Source organism: Harpegnathos saltator, unplaced genomic scaffold (genome assembly GCF_003227715.2).
Source record: "Harpegnathos saltator strain DR-91 unplaced genomic scaffold, Hsal_v8.6 scaffold26, whole genome shotgun sequence".
NCBI lineage: Eukaryota > Metazoa > Arthropoda > Insecta > Hymenoptera > Formicidae > Harpegnathos > Harpegnathos saltator.
Window position 1 is genome coordinate 256,154 of NW_020230050.1, and position 18,847 is coordinate 275,000.

An 18,847-nucleotide genomic window follows, 5' to 3' on the forward strand; every position below is an offset into this window, starting at 1 on the left:
AATTCCATGATCCGCCAACTTGAATCTGCAATCTTGAACAATGAATTTTGAACCTCGGATTCGTAATCAGCGTCCTTGAAAACTAACCAAAGTACAATTTCAGCTGATCATATAAAAATTTTATGATCCGCCATCTTGGAAAATAAATTTTACAATTTGGACCTCAGATTCGTAATCAATGAGCTCAAAAACTAACCAGAGTACAATTTTAGCTAATTTTATGTACATTGTATGATCCGCCATCTGGAATCCGCCATCTTGGAAAATAAATTTTAGAATGTGGACCTCAGATTCGTAATCAGCGACCTCAAAAACTAACCAGAGTACAAGTTTAGCTAATTTAATAAAAATTCTATGATCCGCCGTCTGGAATCCGCCATCTTGGAAAATTAATTTTGGAACTTGGACCTCAGATTCGTAATCAGCGACCCAAAAAAACTCCCAAATCTTGATTCTGAGCAAAAAATTCACTCACAGTTCGTGGAAAATGATTTTTTTTCTATAAAAATATATATTTTTCACACTTTGTTTATTTCTAATAAATGGACAACTTATGCAAAGCACTTTTCAACCTTTCATGTATGTTCCCATATCATATAAGAATCTAAAAAACGCAAAAAAACCCGACAACAAAATCCCTCAAATATGAAATATTTCATGAAAATGTGAGAATAAATAGGTGGTAAGTATACTTACCACTATGCCTCAAAGGGTTAAAAAAAACTGCCCATCTATCCCTTACCCTAGTTGTAAGTGCCGGAAAAAGTTTAAACGATATAGAGCGGTTCCTCTCTAAACCCCGTCGGGATATAAAGGGCTAAGACTGAGTCCGACCGCGGGCTTCGAGGTCGGCGGTGGAACGAAAATCCGAGCGGCTTTCCGCGGCTTTCCGCGTCATCGCCACGTGGGCGCGCATAAAACACCGACGGGGCGGCCTTATCAATCGGCGCGCGACTCGCCGTCCTACCAATTAGCCGGCAATTTCCCGCCGAGGTCCGGCAGATGGACGAGCGCAGATAAAGCTGAAACTCGAACGCTCGGCCTCCCCGCGCCAAAGTGGAAATCCGCTGTCGCGCTTTTCTTGCTCGGCCTCGTGTCTCGGGGAGATGCACATCGCGAATGCACCGCCGCCGCCGCCGCCGTCGTCGCGATGTAAATACGACGCGCAACGTCGAGAGGAAAGTTTTTCCAGATGCGGCTGAGCGATAGGCCAGCGTCGCGGGATGATAAGTGAGACGAGTGGTAACCGGGCGATTACGAGGCGAGGCGCGTGAGGATCTCGCGGAGAGGCGGGGAGGTGAGAGGATCTCGGCCGCGAAATGCTCGGGGGGAGGCTCGCTGTATTTATAACCAGCGCGTGAGCAAGGGCTCCCTCTCGTCGGCGCGTGTAATTTTTCCCTCCGAGTCCCATTAATGCCATCGCCGTCGCCGTCGCCGTCGCCGTCGCCGCCGGCGGCGACGGCGACGACGACCTGGGCGAGCGAGCGAGTGAGACGATCGAAAACCGAACGCAGGGCAGCGCGCGGCCACGGCCGGCCACTTCAAAGCGGCCGCTTCGCGTCTCGCTGCGCCGCTCTCGTTACGCGTTTTACCCGCCGCGCCGGCGGCGCGTTCACGTAGCCGAAAACGAGCCGGCGGCCGCAGGCTCGAAGTCTCGCGAGGCCTCGTAATGCCGTTTGACGTGCGCTCGCGTGTGCGCTATTCTATTTTAGCGTTTGCGCGTGCGACTGCACTTCGCCGCGCGAAGCCGAAGCGGCGGCACGATGGGAAAACCCGGCCGGCGCGGCGCAGCGCGGCGGGGCGCGGTGGGGCGAGGCGAGCGGAGGCGACGCGATGCGATGCGATGGGACGCGATGGGATGCGATGAGACGGGACGCGAACGCGGCGCGGGGTACGCGACGGCAAAAGGAACGAGAGGAGCCACGCATCGGACTTCATCCTCTTTACCCTGCTTTTTCCAGCGGGTCTTTAGCGCTTTTAGGCCGGGTCCACACCGGAATCCGCCCGCGGCGAGGATCCGGGGATCCGAGGGAAGTTTGCGCGTATCGTGCAACCGGACGCGCGCCGAGTGTTTCTGTGGGTCTCTCGATTGGAGATTCTTGTTTTGTGGGTTTTGTGCACAAGCTGCCGCCTGGCGTTCCCAGGAGTCGCGGAGAGCGACGAGTCGAGATTAGATGAGCCTCGGGTCGCGTCTCATTACCGAGTGCTCCGGATCGAGGAGCGAGAAAATTTCCCAGATGACTAAACAACGGTATTCTTGAGCCGTTGACTCATTTCTCTTGCACCGCAATGTGCGCGCGAGGGCTCAAATGAGAGAGCGCGCGCCGCTCTTCGGTCAGAAGAACGGAACAAAGAGAGAGAGAGAGAGAAAACAGAGAGAAAAAGTCTGTTTTCGAAATTTTAGTTCTAGTCATAAAGGGGTTGGTATGCCCTGAACTAACCTAGACACGTTCCGTAGTTGATCAGCTGATCAATCATCAAGGTAGTAAGTAAGAAAAAATCCACTTCATCTAACGTTGCAAAATTAAGAGCTAAAGCCAAGTTTGCAAGCAGAAATAGTGCATGGCTGTAACGTCCAAGCGTAGTCAGCTGATCAATTAGGGAACGTATCTAAGTTGGTTTAAGGCCTACCAACCTTGCAATTGAAACCAAAGTTTAGCCGATAAGCAAAAAACTTAGGTTCCCTGCTAGCAGACTGACGTCAAATGACGTACTAATGACGTCTTGATGACGTTAGAGACGTCATTAAGACGTCATTAGCACGTCATTTGACGTCTGCTACCTGGGTTAATATCTCGAAACGCTGGCTTCATTTCTTGTTGTTCGATATCTTTCAGATATTTCAAAGATACCATCGGAGCAGCTGATTTCTTTTCAATAAAAATTCTTGTTTAATATATCAACGGCCTTAAAGGCTTAAAGCCTCAATTGTTAAATATTATTCAAATAAAAATACCATTCCCTCGCTGAACTTTCGCTCACAATACAGCCAGTCTAGTTGAAACGAGCTCCACAATAAAAGTTGTAAAGGCCTAAAGAAAACTGATCGCAGTCGGTTGTTCTCCTTCCGGTCGAAGAACAACCAATCCCTCTCAGCACCTTGCGACTCCCATTGTAGACCGCGCCTTAGACGTACTCATGCCACTCGAGATATCTCAAGATAACATGGCGGACTATCCTGCGCGCGTACGATGTAAATTTCCATATTGTAAGGTTATGAGAAAAAGCGAACGTTAATCAAACACCCGATCCGGTTCTTAATGACCCAACCGCGACTGTTAATATAATCAAATTCATCATTGTCGCAGTATACGTGAATTGGTGACTTTTCGGAGTGAATTATCGCAGTCATTATCGCGCGATGCACAGCACGGCGCACCGTTGAACAAGATTTTTCCTCGTGTGGAAGTTTCGCGAGAGCTCTCGGGCGAGAGAGAGAGAGAGAGAGAGAGAAAGAGACAGTAGTTTGCGAGAGGAATAGGATTTCGCTGAGCGGATCGTTTATTACGCAAAATCGCGTAGGGCGACTCGGCCGCCCTCGCGAGATCGCCCTCGGGCGAATATTCGGAGTATTCGGCGCGGAATGCGATGGTTTCTTGCGGAGCGCGAGTCGAATAATCGTTCCGCCGGGCGCGCAGCTTTTGTCCTCGCCGTGGCCGCGTCGCGGATGTGCCGCAGGAAATGCCTTCGGGAATATTTCTGTGGGTTCGCCCCTCGCAACTGGAGCGCGATCTGCGTAGTCCCGGTGTGAATCGAGCCTTAACACTCCTTCCTCTCCTTGCGCTCTCGCGGCGCGAGCCCTCCGCTCGCGCGAGGGAGAATCTTTATCATCGTCTCTGTACTTTATATGGAATTAACTATGGACCATGGCGATGCCATTCCGGCCTTTTTCCAGCCGTGCCAACCGCGAACATGCCAGCGCGGGAATACCGCGGCAAGCGCCGATCGTATCGCGCGAATCCGCGCCGCGAGATTCCCAGGACGAGATTTCCTCCGCGGGAAAGCGCCGCGCTGGCGACGTGCGATTCGGGAACCGCGAACGACAATGTCGAACATTGATCGTCCAATCGGTATTTCTCGTCCATCGCGCGTCTGAAGGCGTCTTAAAGGTAATTTGCACGGTATTGTTTTTGCTATCAGCGAGCTTCTTGATTCGCCAGCAGATTCGCTGATCCTTCGAAACTTCCGGACGATAGATTTTCGCTAGCGTCTAAAATTTAAAAGTCGCTGGTCAAAAATTTTTTCTAGATGTTCGACTTTTTTATTCGCCACGGTCCAAAATTTTATGCTTTATAATTTTATAATCGTGATTTAAAATTTATTAATTTATAATTTAATGTAAGATTTTAATTTATGTAATAAAATTTAATTTATAACTTGAAATTTTGTAATTTTGTAAAGAAGACACGGCGTCTAGTGGTCAAACTTGAACATGTCCGACTTTGTCGCGTCTTCTAAATTTTGACATCAGCGAATCAAAATCTTTTACTGCCTAGGAGAAACTTTTATCAGCGAAATCGCTGCCGAATTAAGAAGCTCGCTCCAAACAAATGAAAGCAGCAACGATACAGATTAGCGATCCTTTCAGAAAAATGATAGACCAGACCGATAGACCTACGCAAAATCGCGTAGGGCGGCCGAGTCGCCCTACGCGATTTTGCGTAATAAACGATCCGCTCAGCGAAATCCTATTCCTCTCGCAAACTACTGTCTCTTTCTCTCTCTCTCTCTCTCTCTCTCGCCCGAGAGCTCTCGCGAAACTTCCACGCGAGGAAAAATCTTGTTCAACGGTGCGCCCCATAGTTTTTCATGCACCCGGTTTTTGCCATTTCATTTTTTGTTAAAGGCGAAAAGTTTTCACATCCAAGAAAAAGTATTCTATTTGTAAAGTGATTTTTCCCATAGTCTCATATTCTAAGCAAAGCCTTTTACAGAAAAAGGATTTCTTTTTCGATGAAGTGATCAAAGTGAACCATTCGTCTAAAATTGATTTGATATTATTCCAACTGTGTTTTTCTTATTTCAAGAGGATTTCCTCTTACTAAGTGCGCAATTAAGTTTCCGGGTTTCACACATGGATGGTGCTAACGACACATGTAATCGACATACATGTCTGAAGTTGTGTTTTTTTATAGCTTAGACATCTGTTAACAATAACCAGTCGTAATACCAACGCATATCGCAACGCAAAAATATTTTTTCTAACAACGAAGATGTCGAGTTTTGTGCCAAATAAACAGCATTTACGGGAAGCTTTGCTTTTTTGCTTTAACTTGAAAAAAAGTGCAGCTGAAGCACGTCGTTTGCCTGAGGAAGCCTATGGCGAACATGCACCATCAAAAACTACCTGTGAAGATTGGTTCAAACGCTTCAGAAGTGGCGATTTCGACACTGAGGACAAGGAGCGCTTCGGAAGACCAAAAACAATTGAGGACGCCGATCTGCAAGCGTTATTGGATGAAGATGATAGGCAAACACAAGATCAACTTGCGGAGGCATTAAACATGACTCGCCAAGATATTTCTAAACGTTGCCATGGGAAAAATTCAAAAGAAAGGAAAATGGGTGCCGCATGAGTCGACTGAGAGACAGATGGAAAATCGAAGAGCCACTTCCGAAATTTTGCTTTTGCGGCATGAAAGAAAGAGTTTCCTGCATCGCATTGTTACTGGCGATGAGAAGTGGATACATTTCGAGAATCCTAAACGCAAAAAATCGTGGCTTTCACCTGGCGAAGCATCAACATCGACGGCACGGCCAAATCGCTTCGGAAAGAAGACAATGCTCTGCGTTTGGTGGGACCAGAAAGGAATCGTGTACTATGAGCTGCTGAAAAGAAGCCGGGCGAAACTGTCAATGGGTATCGCTACCGACAACAACTGATCAATTTGAACCATACATTGCTCGAAAAACGGCCAGAATGGGACACGAGACACGAACGAGTGATATTGCAGCACGACAACGCTCCGTGCCATCGCACTTCCATTGTCCAGGACACCATCAAAACGCTGAAATGGGATCTGCCACCGCACCCGCCGTATTCGCCAGACCTGGCCCCTTCCGATTATCACTTGTTTCGGTCGATGGCGCATGGCTTGGCTGGCCAACAATTGGCCACTTGGCCAATTTCGAAGAAGTGCAAAATTGGTTGGATGAATGATTTCGGTCCAAAGACGCGTCGTTTTATCGTCGCGGTATTCATGTATTGCCAGAGAGATGGCAAAAATGTGTAGTTAGCGCGGGACGATACTTTGAATAAACCATATTTTATATTTCTCTTGAAATTTTCCATTTTTCATTGATCAAAAAAACCCGGAAACTTAGTTGCGCACCTAGTATATCAATTAATTTTCCTCTTATATGAAGAGGAATATGTTGACTCGAATGTCAGCTTCTTTTGTTCAGTTATGCTCTACCTTCAGACATGAACGAAAAATTAACCATATGTTCATGGGTCAGAATATTTGGAACGTTTTTTAAAAAAGGTATGTATGTTGCTGTAACATATAACGAAGATAATTTACCCGTATCTGGTCAAATACAGTTTATAATCTATTGCAACAAGTTGAATAATATATTCTTTCTTTTAACTATGTTTCATACAATTGGTTATGATGAACATCTTTGTAGCTATGAAGTCTATAACAAAACTGATTGGAAATTTATTTGTTTTGATGATTTTATTTCATTCGTGCCTACTTATTGTAGAACTGGTGCCAGTATATATATTTATATATGTATACATATATATATATATATTATTTTTTACTATACATTATAATTTTTTCAAATTAATTAGTATAACCAGTAAGAATAAAGTACAATAAAAATAAATAATAATCCTCTTAAAAAGAGATTAAATAATCTGTGTATAAAAGGAAATTTATATTAAAATCAATAAAGATTTGCATTATACATATAGCATATATCCTCCCCATTATAATCCCTCTAACATTAAGAATAATGTGTTTATAATATTTTCCTCTTAATCTTAGAGCAATCCTCTTGAGCCATATATAAGAATAAAATCCTCTAAAATTTAGATGATTCTACTTGTTCTGAAATTATTCTTTTTTTTTGGTGCATAACTTTTTTCAATGGCTTGCTTCGATTCGATTGGTCGATCGTTAATTTTGTCGATCGATAACCAATGAAATTATTCACTAGTACGACAATAGATTAATTTTGATCGTTGATTCGCCGATTACCTCGGCCGAGCGGTCGATCGATAAAAGTTCGATTTTAATCGATCGATATCGTACACTGCGACAGGCTCGGGAAAATTGTCGCAGCAGCGGAAAATTAAGTTACACCGATGGGATCGTTTTCCCCGTGTGAAGCACAACGGATGTGCTCTTCGCTGCAACGTTATACTCATAATTGGTGCTTCAGCTAATCGGCAAGAAATGGCCAATAATCAATTATTTATCACAGGCGGATAATATCCTCTTTAATATATTCTTTAATATATCCTGATTAATAATGCTGAGACGGAACCGGTTAACCGCTGCCGTCAAGCAGCATGGATCTTTATCTTTACCCATTTCTCGATACAAATTCGCCACCTTTTTGCACCAACGACAGCGCGGGATGGCTCTTACTCAGGCCAAGTTTTTCGCTATTTAATTTACCCGTAAAGTATAATATTAACCATGAAAGTGTTCGTTATTCTTGTAATTTTTAGAGAAAATCCCGATGATGACAGAGTATTCAAGTTGAGAACGAGTTGCTAAAGTAATTAAAGTTTGCAAGGAAAATTTTTGTGCGAGACGCCGAGAGACAAACAGAAAGAGAGACAGAGAGAGAGAGAGAGAGAGAGAGAGAGAGAGAAGGGAAGAGAGAAAGAGAGGTTAGTTTGGGATCGAAGGAAAAGGCTCGATGATCCTTATCTCACGATAGTCATTAAGCGCACACGTGTAGCCGGCTAAATCAATCTGAGATCGATTTGTACACGTCCACTTCTACGCTCGTGTACAAAAATACGTGCTCTCGACGTGCATCGCCGCTTCTACACGCAGAGAAATATTCTGTAGCGACAACTAGAAATTTTCCGTTGTATGAGGTTGCGGTAACGGAAAATTCTGTTCCGCGAACCGAAGAACCGCTCGCTTTTCATAAATGAACTTTGAATTTCATTCAAAATTTCATTTCAAAAAAGGCACCGAAATAACTTGCATATCTAATACAAAGAGAAACGAAATCTCAGTTACCACGACCGAAAAAAATCCGTTTGAAAAAGTCGAGTGCATTGCCGATGATGCGATTTTCAAGTCGGCCGCGCAAGCGTTTTCCCTTTCCACTTTCGTACGAGAGGGAACGCTCCGTGTGAAGAACGAAGCTCGTATCCTTGACGACACTAATTTTTGATTCAGGTAATCGAATATAAGTTTCCGACAGAGACTTCCCGAAGGAATTTTTCTCGCGGTATAACTGAATGTTCGGTTGATCCCGAGGAACGGAAGGTTCCTGCTGTCGTAACAGAGGTTCAGTTGCATCAACAGAACAGTCTTCTGCGTGCAGATGGGCCAGGAGGGTCCGTGCTCGAAAATCCTCTTTTCCTGCGCGAGCCGCGGAGATTGCACAATAATGGTGCTTTACGATATTTATTAATGAACACCCAAACAGAAGTAATTTCAGAACAAGCGGAATCATCTCAATTTTAGAGGATTTTACTCTTATATATGGCCTCAAGAGGATTCCTCTAAGATTAAGAGGAAAATATTATAAACACATTATTCTTAAAGTTAGAGGGATTTTAAGTTATATGTATAATGCAAATCTTACTGATTTTAATATAAATTTCCTCTTATACACAGATTGTTTAATCTCTTTTTAAGAGGATTATCATTTATCCTTATTGTACTTTATTCTTACTAATTATACTAGTTAATTTGAAAAAATTATTATTATGTACAGCGAAAAGTAATATATATATATATGGATGTACTTCTGACTCCAGTTCTACAATAAGTAGGCGCGAATGAAATAAGATCATCATAACAAACAAATTTCCAATCAGTTTTGTTATAGACTTCATCTACAAAGATGTTCATCATAATCAATTGTATGAAACATAGTTAAAAGAAAGAATATATTATTCAACTTGTTGCAATAGACTATAAACTGTATTTGACCAAATGTAGGTAAATTATCTTCGTTATATATTACAGCGACACACATACCTTTTTTAAAAAACGTTCCAAATATTCTGAGCCATGAATATATGGTTATTTTTTCATTCATGTCTGGAGGTAGAGCATGACCAAACAAAAGAAGCCGACATTCAAGTCAACAAATTCCTCTTCATATAAGAGGAAAATTATTTATTTGGTATAAGAGGAAATCCTCTTGAAATAAAAGGAAAACAGTTGGAATAATATCTAATAAAATTTAGATGAATGGTGGTCCACTTTGATCGCTTCATCGGAAGAGGAATTCTTTTTCTGTAAAAGGCTTCGCTTAGAACAGGGTTTCCCAACCTTTTTTGTATTTCGCACCCCTAAAAATTTATTAATGAACCTTCGCACTCCGTACAAAAAAAAACTATTCATATGTTTTATGGTAAAAATTAGTTGTCAAGTTTTTAAAATAAGAAGTTTGTAATAATTTATTATTACATAGTATTGTTTTATAGAAATTATCATTTAAATATTATAAAATTACTATCTACAGTTATCTACGGTTATCAAGCTTCGCATAGTGATACGTAATGAATATATACGTATAGATACGTAAAAAATATATAAATTTAATAACATCTTTTTTAATTTGATGATAAAAATGCCGAATTATTCCAGAATTCATCTTAATCATTATTAATTACAATCACTTTTCCTCGCACCCCCAAGAATGTATCTTCGCACTCCCAGGGGGTGCGAGCGTCGCCGGTTGGGAACCCCTGGCTTAGAATATGAGACTATGGGAAAAATCACTTTACAAATAGAATACTTCTTTTTGGGTGAAGAAACGAGAGCGACGGGGCCGGCGATACATCACAGTCGGCGCGCCGGCGAAACGCGTAAGCGGAACTTGTGAATTAGTAGCCGGCGTCTGTAGTAAACCACATTAGGCCGGGCGCGCGCGCTTTAAATAAACCACATTAGGCACAGGCGTCATTCGATTGGGATTAGATCGGCGCGTCTGCGGCGTCTGCCTTCCGCGGGGCCCACGTGCGAGTCGCGATTGCACGGCGACGGAATCCGGCTGGACTCGCGAGAGCACCCCACCGCTGGTGAATTCTCAACGTGGTCTCGAGCGAATGCTCTTTGGTGGATTTTCACCGACGGCGAAGTTTAATGCCGGAGAGAAAGTTGAAGTGAAATAAAAATTAATTCTCTCCCACACGGGGAGAAAAGAAAGTTTGCTACTGGGTGAAGCGATTTTCCGGTGAAGTGTAAACGGTCCCCCGAAACTCGGATTCGAAGTACCGGAATTTATTTATTTGTTTATCGTAAATTCCCATCCCTCTGGCCAACGACGCGCAACGCGTGTTGAGTCACAAATGGTGGTAATAATACATTGCAAAACGCTCTGAAGTGAAGAAAATATAAAGACAGAATACAAAAGGAAAAGAGAGATAAAAAATGAGGATGAGAATAAATACAAGTAGTTCGCTGAATGCAAAAATTACGCAACAGTGCTCTTAAATGAGCGCAAGGATGTACGATGGAGATTATTTGCATGCAAGGATAAGCGATTTATTTATCGACTTAAACCTCCCATATAACGTGAGAATCCTCTTCGAGTTGCTCGAAAAGCTTGACAGTTTAGACAGAAAAGTTCCGATCACTCGAACTGGAATTTCGAGTCGCTGATGTTTCACCAGAAAATTCTTTCTCCCTCTCTCTCTCTCTCTCTCTCTCTCTGTGCTTCATTATTTTCCCGAACAGGTCTATGTACTATGATTTATCGGCTTCTCAAATCGAAGGATGGAGCAACTACGCGGAGAATTGCAGCGATACATCATATCATCATCCGAATACTTTTTGGCGTTTTCACAATTCACAATGATCGGGCGTGAATGGTTTTCAGAAGTTCATCCTGGAATTCTCTTCCTCGTTGTTTCTTTCTATTTCTCCCTTGCTTTTTTTTTTAGAATCATTCGAATTAGCCCGAAGGTCGGGGGATTTCGTTAACGATCGTAACAACGGCGGAAACGCGGGATTTCGGGTTTCGAGGTTATTGTCTCTCGCTGCTTCTCTCTCTCTCTCTCTCTCTCTCTCTCGTGGGTCTCTCTCGCGGAGATTCGCGCGCTCGCGCGACCTCGCGATGTCGAAATATTTTTAAACGACGCGCGAGATCCCTCACAGAGCGGAGCGAAGAAGCGAAACGTCGACGGAGATCGGGAACGAGACACAGAGAGAAAAGCCCATCACGGTGACATACCGCACGAGAATGGAAACTCCGCCGACAACGACGGAAAATGGTAATAAACCGCCGTAAACAATGCGGCTTCTATAATGCACGGTGGCGGCTCGGAATATTTTGAGATTCCAGGCGCCGTATAATCTCCGCGGAGAAGCTTTAATGTATCCCGTGGGTATTTCGCGTGAAATATTATTCATCGATAAGCGAAGGGCTTCGTCGCGTCGAAAGAGAGAGAGAGAGAGAGAGAGAGAGAGAGAGAGAAAGAGAAAGAGAGAAGACTACGAACCGTGAATGTCGTTTCACTCGCGGCGTTTACTGCTCCCGCATCGACCACATCAGGAAAATCATCGGCGAATCGGTGTATTATCGTTCGCCCGATTAAAAACGAGAACGAACGAGCGAGGGTGAGGGGAGGGGGGTAGGGGAGGAAAAGAAAAGAAAGGCTCTAACACGCGCGGGAGAGACCGCGGTGGACTCTTCGCGTTTCCTCGCTTCGTCGCTCCTCCATTCGTGCACGGAACTGTGCACGAGAACGTGCGCGGAGAATAGGGCCTGTTGCGAAATCGGTTTTGAAAACTTCGGTTTTAGTCACAGGCCTTGAACTAACCTAGATGCGTTCCGTAATTTGATCGGCTGATGAATTATCAAGATAATAAGTAACAAAAGATCCATCCATTTCTCTACGTGATGTTGCAAAACTAACGAATAATAAAATATGTACTGTTATATTTATATTTATATTTGTTATTTATTTATTTATGAAATATTAATAAATAATAACAATTGCTGAAATCAGGTTTGTAAATAAGTAATGAAAGATCTATCCATTTCTCTACCTAATGTTGCAAAATTAATAAATAATAAATTACTTACTATTATTTATATTTATATTTATTACTTATTTACTTATAAAATGTTAATAAATAATAATTGCTAAAACCAAGTTAGTAAATAAATAGTAAAAAATCTATCCATTTCCTACCTACCCAATATCGCAAAATTAATAAATAACAAATTATTTACTATTATTTATTATTTATTTATTTATAAAATATTAATAAATAAAAATAATTAAATCAAGTTTGTAAACACGGTTGCGATGTCCGAGTGTGATCAGCTGATTAATTACGGAACGTGTCTGAGTTAGTTCAAGGCTTACCAACTTGACAACTGAAACCAAAGTTTCCGAAAGCGATTTCAGCCTCGGAAATCCCAGTGGACGCGATGCGCGGCGATACAAAAACAAATCGTTGACGGATTCAGACGGAAGCGCGAGGACATGCGGCTGGCATAGGGCTGTCGCCACCCTTCTCGGAGTCTTCTCTCTCTCTCTCTCTCTCTCTCTCTCTCTCTCTCTCTCTCTCTCTCTCTCTCTCTCTCTCTCTCTCTCTCTCTCCCTCTCCCTTTCTCTCTCTCTGTCTTACTTTCTCTCTCTCTCTCTCTCTCTCTCTCTCTCTCTCTCTCTCTCTCTCTCTCTCTCTCTCTCTCTCTCTCTCTCTCTCTCTCTCTGTCTCTCTTTGCCCCCAGTCCTATGAAAACAACGTATGGATGGAGCATAAACAGTGACAACTTGCTCGTCCGTCCGCCTGCCGTTAAAAGAGCAAGGCTCGAGATATCGCAGCGTAAACTCCTAAACGATCGCACGGAAATAGAAAAACCGGCACTCCCCCGTCCCGCTCTCTCTCTCTCTCTCTCTCTCTCACCCTTTCTTTCTGTCTCTCTGTCTGCTCGAGTGTTCCGATCGGATATGCAACGATATTACAGAATGGGCCGCCACGCGCGTGGAAAAAGCAGGGTTCTACGACGTTCCAGGTCGCCCCTTGTTCCCCTTTGGGGCCACAACTCTCCTTTGAAGGTGGCCAATAACCTCTGCACACACCGCTCCCCCCTTTGTCTCTGTACTGCGCCATCTCGCGTTGACAGCCTCGATGTATCATTCTCCATCTGTTAGCCCTCTGCACGTCCGATTTGAATCCCTCTGTTGATCCCGACGAGCGCCTCGTCATAATTTGTTCAACCCGACGCTTGTTCTCTTCATGTACGTGTAGCGACAACTTTGCCCTAATTTTTTCCCTACTAACATTTCCAACTAATTCTCTCTAACTTTCTAACACAGCTGGACTTTTTGTATCTCTTTCCACTGCGATCTCCCGCGACTTCCCGTGCGCAAAGAGAGAAAGAGAGAGAGAGAGAGAGAGAGAGAGAGAGAGAGAGAGAGAGAGAGAGAGGGTCCTCCGCCCTTCTCCCGACCCGCGCTCGTCCAGCGCGACGCTCGCGGCCGGTGCATCGTTCTCGTCGGCAAGTCGTCCGAAAATACCCGACGCGCTAATGAACGACCGGCACCGACGAAGTCGATTTCCCGCCGCTGTCGATCGCTGATCGATCTCCTCGCAGGGGGGGGAGGTCCGATTCTCCGTGCGCGACGGCGCGAAATTCGCGCGTGCTCGAGAGAAAGAGAGAGAAAGAGGGAGAAAGAGAGAAAGAGAGGCAGGCGGAAGGAAACACACACACACACACACACACAGAGAGAGAGAGAGAGAGGGAGAGAGAGAGGGATCGACGTGTCTCGTCCGTCCAGCTCGCCTGACCTCTCGTCGCGCTTGTCACTCGCGCGCTCGCGCTTCACCTCCGCCGCTCGGAGGGCGGCCCTCGGACCTCCGCCGGGAGTCGAGAGGGATCTGTGAACTTTAGCCCGTGAACTTCTTCCGGGGGTCTTGGCGGCGCGTCGCGGCGCCGCGCCGAGGAGGAGCGTGCCGGCCATTGTCCGGCCGGCATTCCGCGTTGGTTCTACGCGACTATTCCGGGGCCGACGGAGGTGAGAATCGCGGCGCGACCGACGACGACGACGACGACGACGACGACAACGACGACAACGACGACGACGACAACGACGACGCCGACGACGATGACGAGGACGGCGATCTGGCATTCCGCGGCGCGGCGGCAACGGCCACGCGATCGCGTCGTCGGCCAGCGGCGTCCTGTCGTCGTCGTCGTCGTCCGCGCTGATTTCGTCGCACGCGCACGCACATTTCGCAAACCACTTCCGCACGCCGCGCGCCGCGCTCTTCCGCACGCACACCCGCTCGACTTCGCGCGGCCGGACTACGCTCACTGCTCGCACGTCGCTCTCAGCCGGGGCACGGCACCTCCGGTTGGCTCTGCCGGACGAGGAGTCGGCCCGCTCCAGGAATAGAAACGCCGAAGCCGAACGGAGCGTGCGAATGTACGCCGGGAGCGCGTGCATCTTGCCGGAGAGAAGGAGAGACGGAGAGAGCGACGAGGAGGAGAGCGAGAGAAGCCTAGGGAAGAGAGAGAAAGAAGGAGAGAGAGAGAGAGAGAGAGAGAGAGCAGCCGGGGAAAGAGGAGGCCGCGTCGACGTCCCTAATTTAGGACCGATTCCTCCGATCGTCGGAACGTCGATTAACTGAAACTATGCCTCGATGGGGGTGATTTTTATCCGCGGCCATCGCAGCGCGAGAAGGGATGTAAACGTCTCGCAGCGTCGACAGCAAACGACTGCGATGTAACCACGACGCTCATGTCGAAGGATTCTAACGTTATCTCTCGCTTTCATGCTGACGCGAAGTTGCCGTTGATTTGCTGACCGCTGCCGCGACGTCGCGATCCTGTCGAGGTTATTTTCTGACCCTGAGCCAGCCGGGTTGATCGTCTTCGAGGTCTCCCGAAGAATCGTCTGGAATTGCTGACGGAAGTAAGAGACGATCTGGCGTCTCTCGCGTCGTCACGCAGGTTATGCCACGATTACTCACCGCGGAGGTCGTCGCGGGTCCGAGGAGCATCCTGGGGTCTTCAGGTTCCGCGTGGGGACGATCGGTGGTCGCATCCGCGACGAACTCGCTGCCGTCCTCGAGCACCCGCTGCATCCTGGCAGGATTTTCGCCTCGCCGTCGGTTGCCCGCGGGAACGCTCGCCGAATCTCAAGAATGGCGCGGCGGAAGCGCGCGACACGTGACGCACGGCGAGCTGCGAACGACCGATAGATGTCTCGAGCGCCAACTCGAGCCGCCATTTCGTTCGAACGGCGCTCGGCGTTTCGCGCCGTTCGCGAGGGTTCCGCGGAAAAATGCGAGTTCCACAGCCCAAAGTCCGTAAATGGAGGAACGGGACAAGGTAGGGTCCTCTCATCCATTTCACACGCTTTGGTTCGAAAATGGCGGCGACCGTGGCTCAGCCACAGACGTATAATAACTAGACCGCGCATTTGGCCAAAAAGTCGTCAAGTATTAGAAAGAGAGAGCATGCGTTGGGGTACCATTCTGTCTTCGTCTGATAATGTTTGGTGTGGGGATTATGTGTATCGTTCCGCTCCCCTTTATCATCCTTTTTCGTCCCTCACCAAAAGCTTCTTTACTCTACCACGCGTCTTTAGAAAAAGACAGAATGGTACTCGTACAGCAACTATCTCTTTCTAATTTCTGACAAAGGGAGACGTTGAGACCGCGCGGTCTAGATATTATATGTCTATGGGCTCAGCTGATTAAACCCTTTGAGGCAACCCTTTGAGGTAAGTATACTTACCACCTATTTATTCTCACATTTTCATGAAGTATTTCATATTTGAGGGATTCTTGTCGGGTTTTTTGCGTCTTTTAGCTTCTTATATGATATGGAAACGCACATGAAAGGTTGAAAAGTGTTTTGCATAAGTTGTCCATTTATTATAAATAAACAAAGTGTGAAAAATACACATTTTTGCAGAAAAAATCATTTTCCACGAACTATGAGTGAAGTTTTTGCTCAAAATCAAGATTTGGAGGTTTTTCGGGTCGCTGATTACGAATCTGAGGTCCAAATTCCAAAATTAATTTTCCAAGATGGCGGATTCCAAATGGCGGATCATAGAATTTTTATTAAATTAGCTAATTGTACTCTAGTTTTTTAGCTCGCTGATTACGAATCGCTGATTACGTATTTTGAAATGTTTAAACTATATTTTGATTGCTTCTGATTACATCTTAAATTATGTTTTGATTACTCTGTTCAGTCACACAACCAAACCATAATACTACACGTACATATATAGTATCACGAACACCACACAGATTCTCTGGCTCGAAAATGGCGGCCGTGAGAGGACCTCACTTTGTTCCGTTCCTCTATTTACGGACCTTTGCCGCAGCCGAATGAGTGCCGTGAGTAGCGAATTAAATGCGAGAAGGATCGATCAGGATCGGATGCCGGCCGGAGCTGAATCCCTGCGGTCTCGGTGAGTCCGTGATTACAAGCTTCCGGTGAGACGAGTTCTTCAGACGCGTGCGCGAAAATATACGAAGCGCGCTCGAGCGAACGTTACTCGTCTCGACGAGTACATTTCGTTATTTCATTTAGGTTCGTTTCATTTCAATTCATTTCGTTTAGGTTCATGTACTCGCGAATCCGTCGTAACGTCGGACTTGCTCGAGATGCTTTCCGAGTCCTGGTGAATTCCGTAACTTGGCTAACAAGGTTAGGTTCGAACTCGAATATCGAGTTCGACATGTAAAGGGTAAGTTTCGACCAACTTGGTCTATATATATTTTATTATATTTTTTTATATATCATAATTAGCTTTTTTCTCAAATATGCGATATGTGAATGTACTTCAAGCGATTATTATTACGAGAAAATATTACGAAAAAAGGGGGTAAACTGAGCAATTTATTGCCTTTCTCGACGATAAAACAACATTTTTCTCCATATGAACGAAAAAAGAGCGAGAGAGATAGACAGAGAGAGAAATGGAGGAAACGAAGAATGAAAGAATCCGTAGTTTCTAGAATCTGTATACTTTTTCTTTAACATTTCCCGCGTCTAAAGCTCGCGTTAGCGCGTCACCACCGACGAGGTAATATAAGGCTGACAGCTCTGGGTAAATTTTCGTATCAGCTAAGGGAGTCCCAAAGGGCCCGCAGGTAATTGAAGAGCGATGATAATACCGACTGCTTTAGCTACGCTCAAGATAATACAGCTAGCAGCTATTGCCGGTGCACAGCGAGGGGAAGATAACATACCGCTATTCATGTTTTATCTCGCCGCTCCTATATCTCTCGACGCACGCCGCTAGCAGTTGCTGAATTGACTAGGCCACGAAGTGCCCGAATGGCTGCGACGCTTCTCCAATCACTCATCCCGGCGCGTGCTTACTCGTTAAAATTCTGTAATTAATAACTGCATAACTCTTAAGAATATCGCAAAAAAGTATGGGACTTTTATGTTTGTATTAATCCGCTCTATGTCTCCACGAGCTCTGCAACAATTTTTAGAAGACACCTTGTATACAGGGTGTCGCAGAATAATTTTTACGACGACGATGAAGACGACAACGAAGACAACGAAGACGACGACAAAGACGACGATGAAGACGATAACGAAGACGATGAAGACGACGACGAAGACAACGATGAAGACGACGAAGACGAAGACGACGAAGGCGACAACAATGACGAAGACGACGCAGACGGCGAAGACGAAGACAATGACGACGACGACGACGACGACGACGATGAAGACGATGAAGATAATAACGAAGACGACGATGACGACGAAGACGACGACGAAAACGATAAAGACGACGACGACGATGAAGACGACGAAGACGGTGACGAAGACTACAAAGATGATAACACAAGTAGCGGCGAAATAGAATACAAGTAGTATTGTCTGTATAGCATTGTATAGTATTGTCTATATAGCTGTATAGTATTGTCCTTCCCTTCGCCGCGCGCTGGCACAGTCGCTGTATCAAGTGAGCCGCGCTTTGGGCGAATGTCGCAAAATGATATGGGAATTTTATATTTACCTTATTCTGCTCCATGAATTCCTCGGAACGAGGAATTCGTGAAATCATCTGCACATATGTCTTCTACCACAATTTTAGTATTATTCCCACTTCTAATTATTAACTCAAGGAATGCCTTCGTGTGTATATATAAAATAAAACTTATCCCAAATTTTCTCACATCTCGCAATCCTAGGAGACATACACACACACATACATTCGACCTGTTTTCCGTACTGATATTTGATACTTTCCGATATCTTTTTCCCATTATTCCATATCTGTTACCATCCATGCTTATCCTCGCAAGCAGCGAGATTTCTCTGATACGCTAAATTCCTCAAGACCAACAGTCTTTATAGTATCTCGCCGGTGGCGTTACTCGCGATGGAGCCGCGGCCGGCCAGTCGGTAACGTTGAGACCCGCGCTTACCGACGAGCGCCGACGAAGTTGCGGCAGGGGGCGCTCTGCGACAAGAGCCGCTGCATCGTTGCTCCAGCTGCATCCTGCTGCCGCGGGATGCTGAACATCTGCTTGAACTTCCCTCGGGGGTCGCGAAAAATGCGCGAGTACCGTAAGTACCGTTACGAAAGCTGAGGAAACAACCCAGGCGAGCGCGTTGGCTTCACGGTCGACTTGCGATCTTTCGATCGATCGATCGATCCGTGAAATTCAAACGCAGATGCGTTGATCGCGCG

General features: G+C 45.5%; 1 protein-coding gene across 2 annotated transcripts in view; it reads right to left on the bottom strand.

The window, feature by feature from the left end:
* Positions 1 to 12,666, bottom strand: part of shakB (Innexin family member shaking B) — a 53,530-nt gene extending 40,864 nt beyond the window's left edge. The window contains exons 1-2 of one of the 2 annotated variants that reach the window (XM_025299303.1): positions 12,527 to 12,666; positions 11,654 to 11,919 (exon numbers count right to left, since the gene is read on the bottom strand). The gene's annotated coding sequence lies outside the window, so the exon portion shown is untranslated. Of the gene's footprint in view, positions 1 to 11,653; positions 11,970 to 12,526 lie in introns of those variants that run through there. The other variant, XM_025299304.1, reaches the window with a different exon arrangement.
* Between the last annotated feature and the right edge of the window lie 6,181 nt (positions 12,667 to 18,847).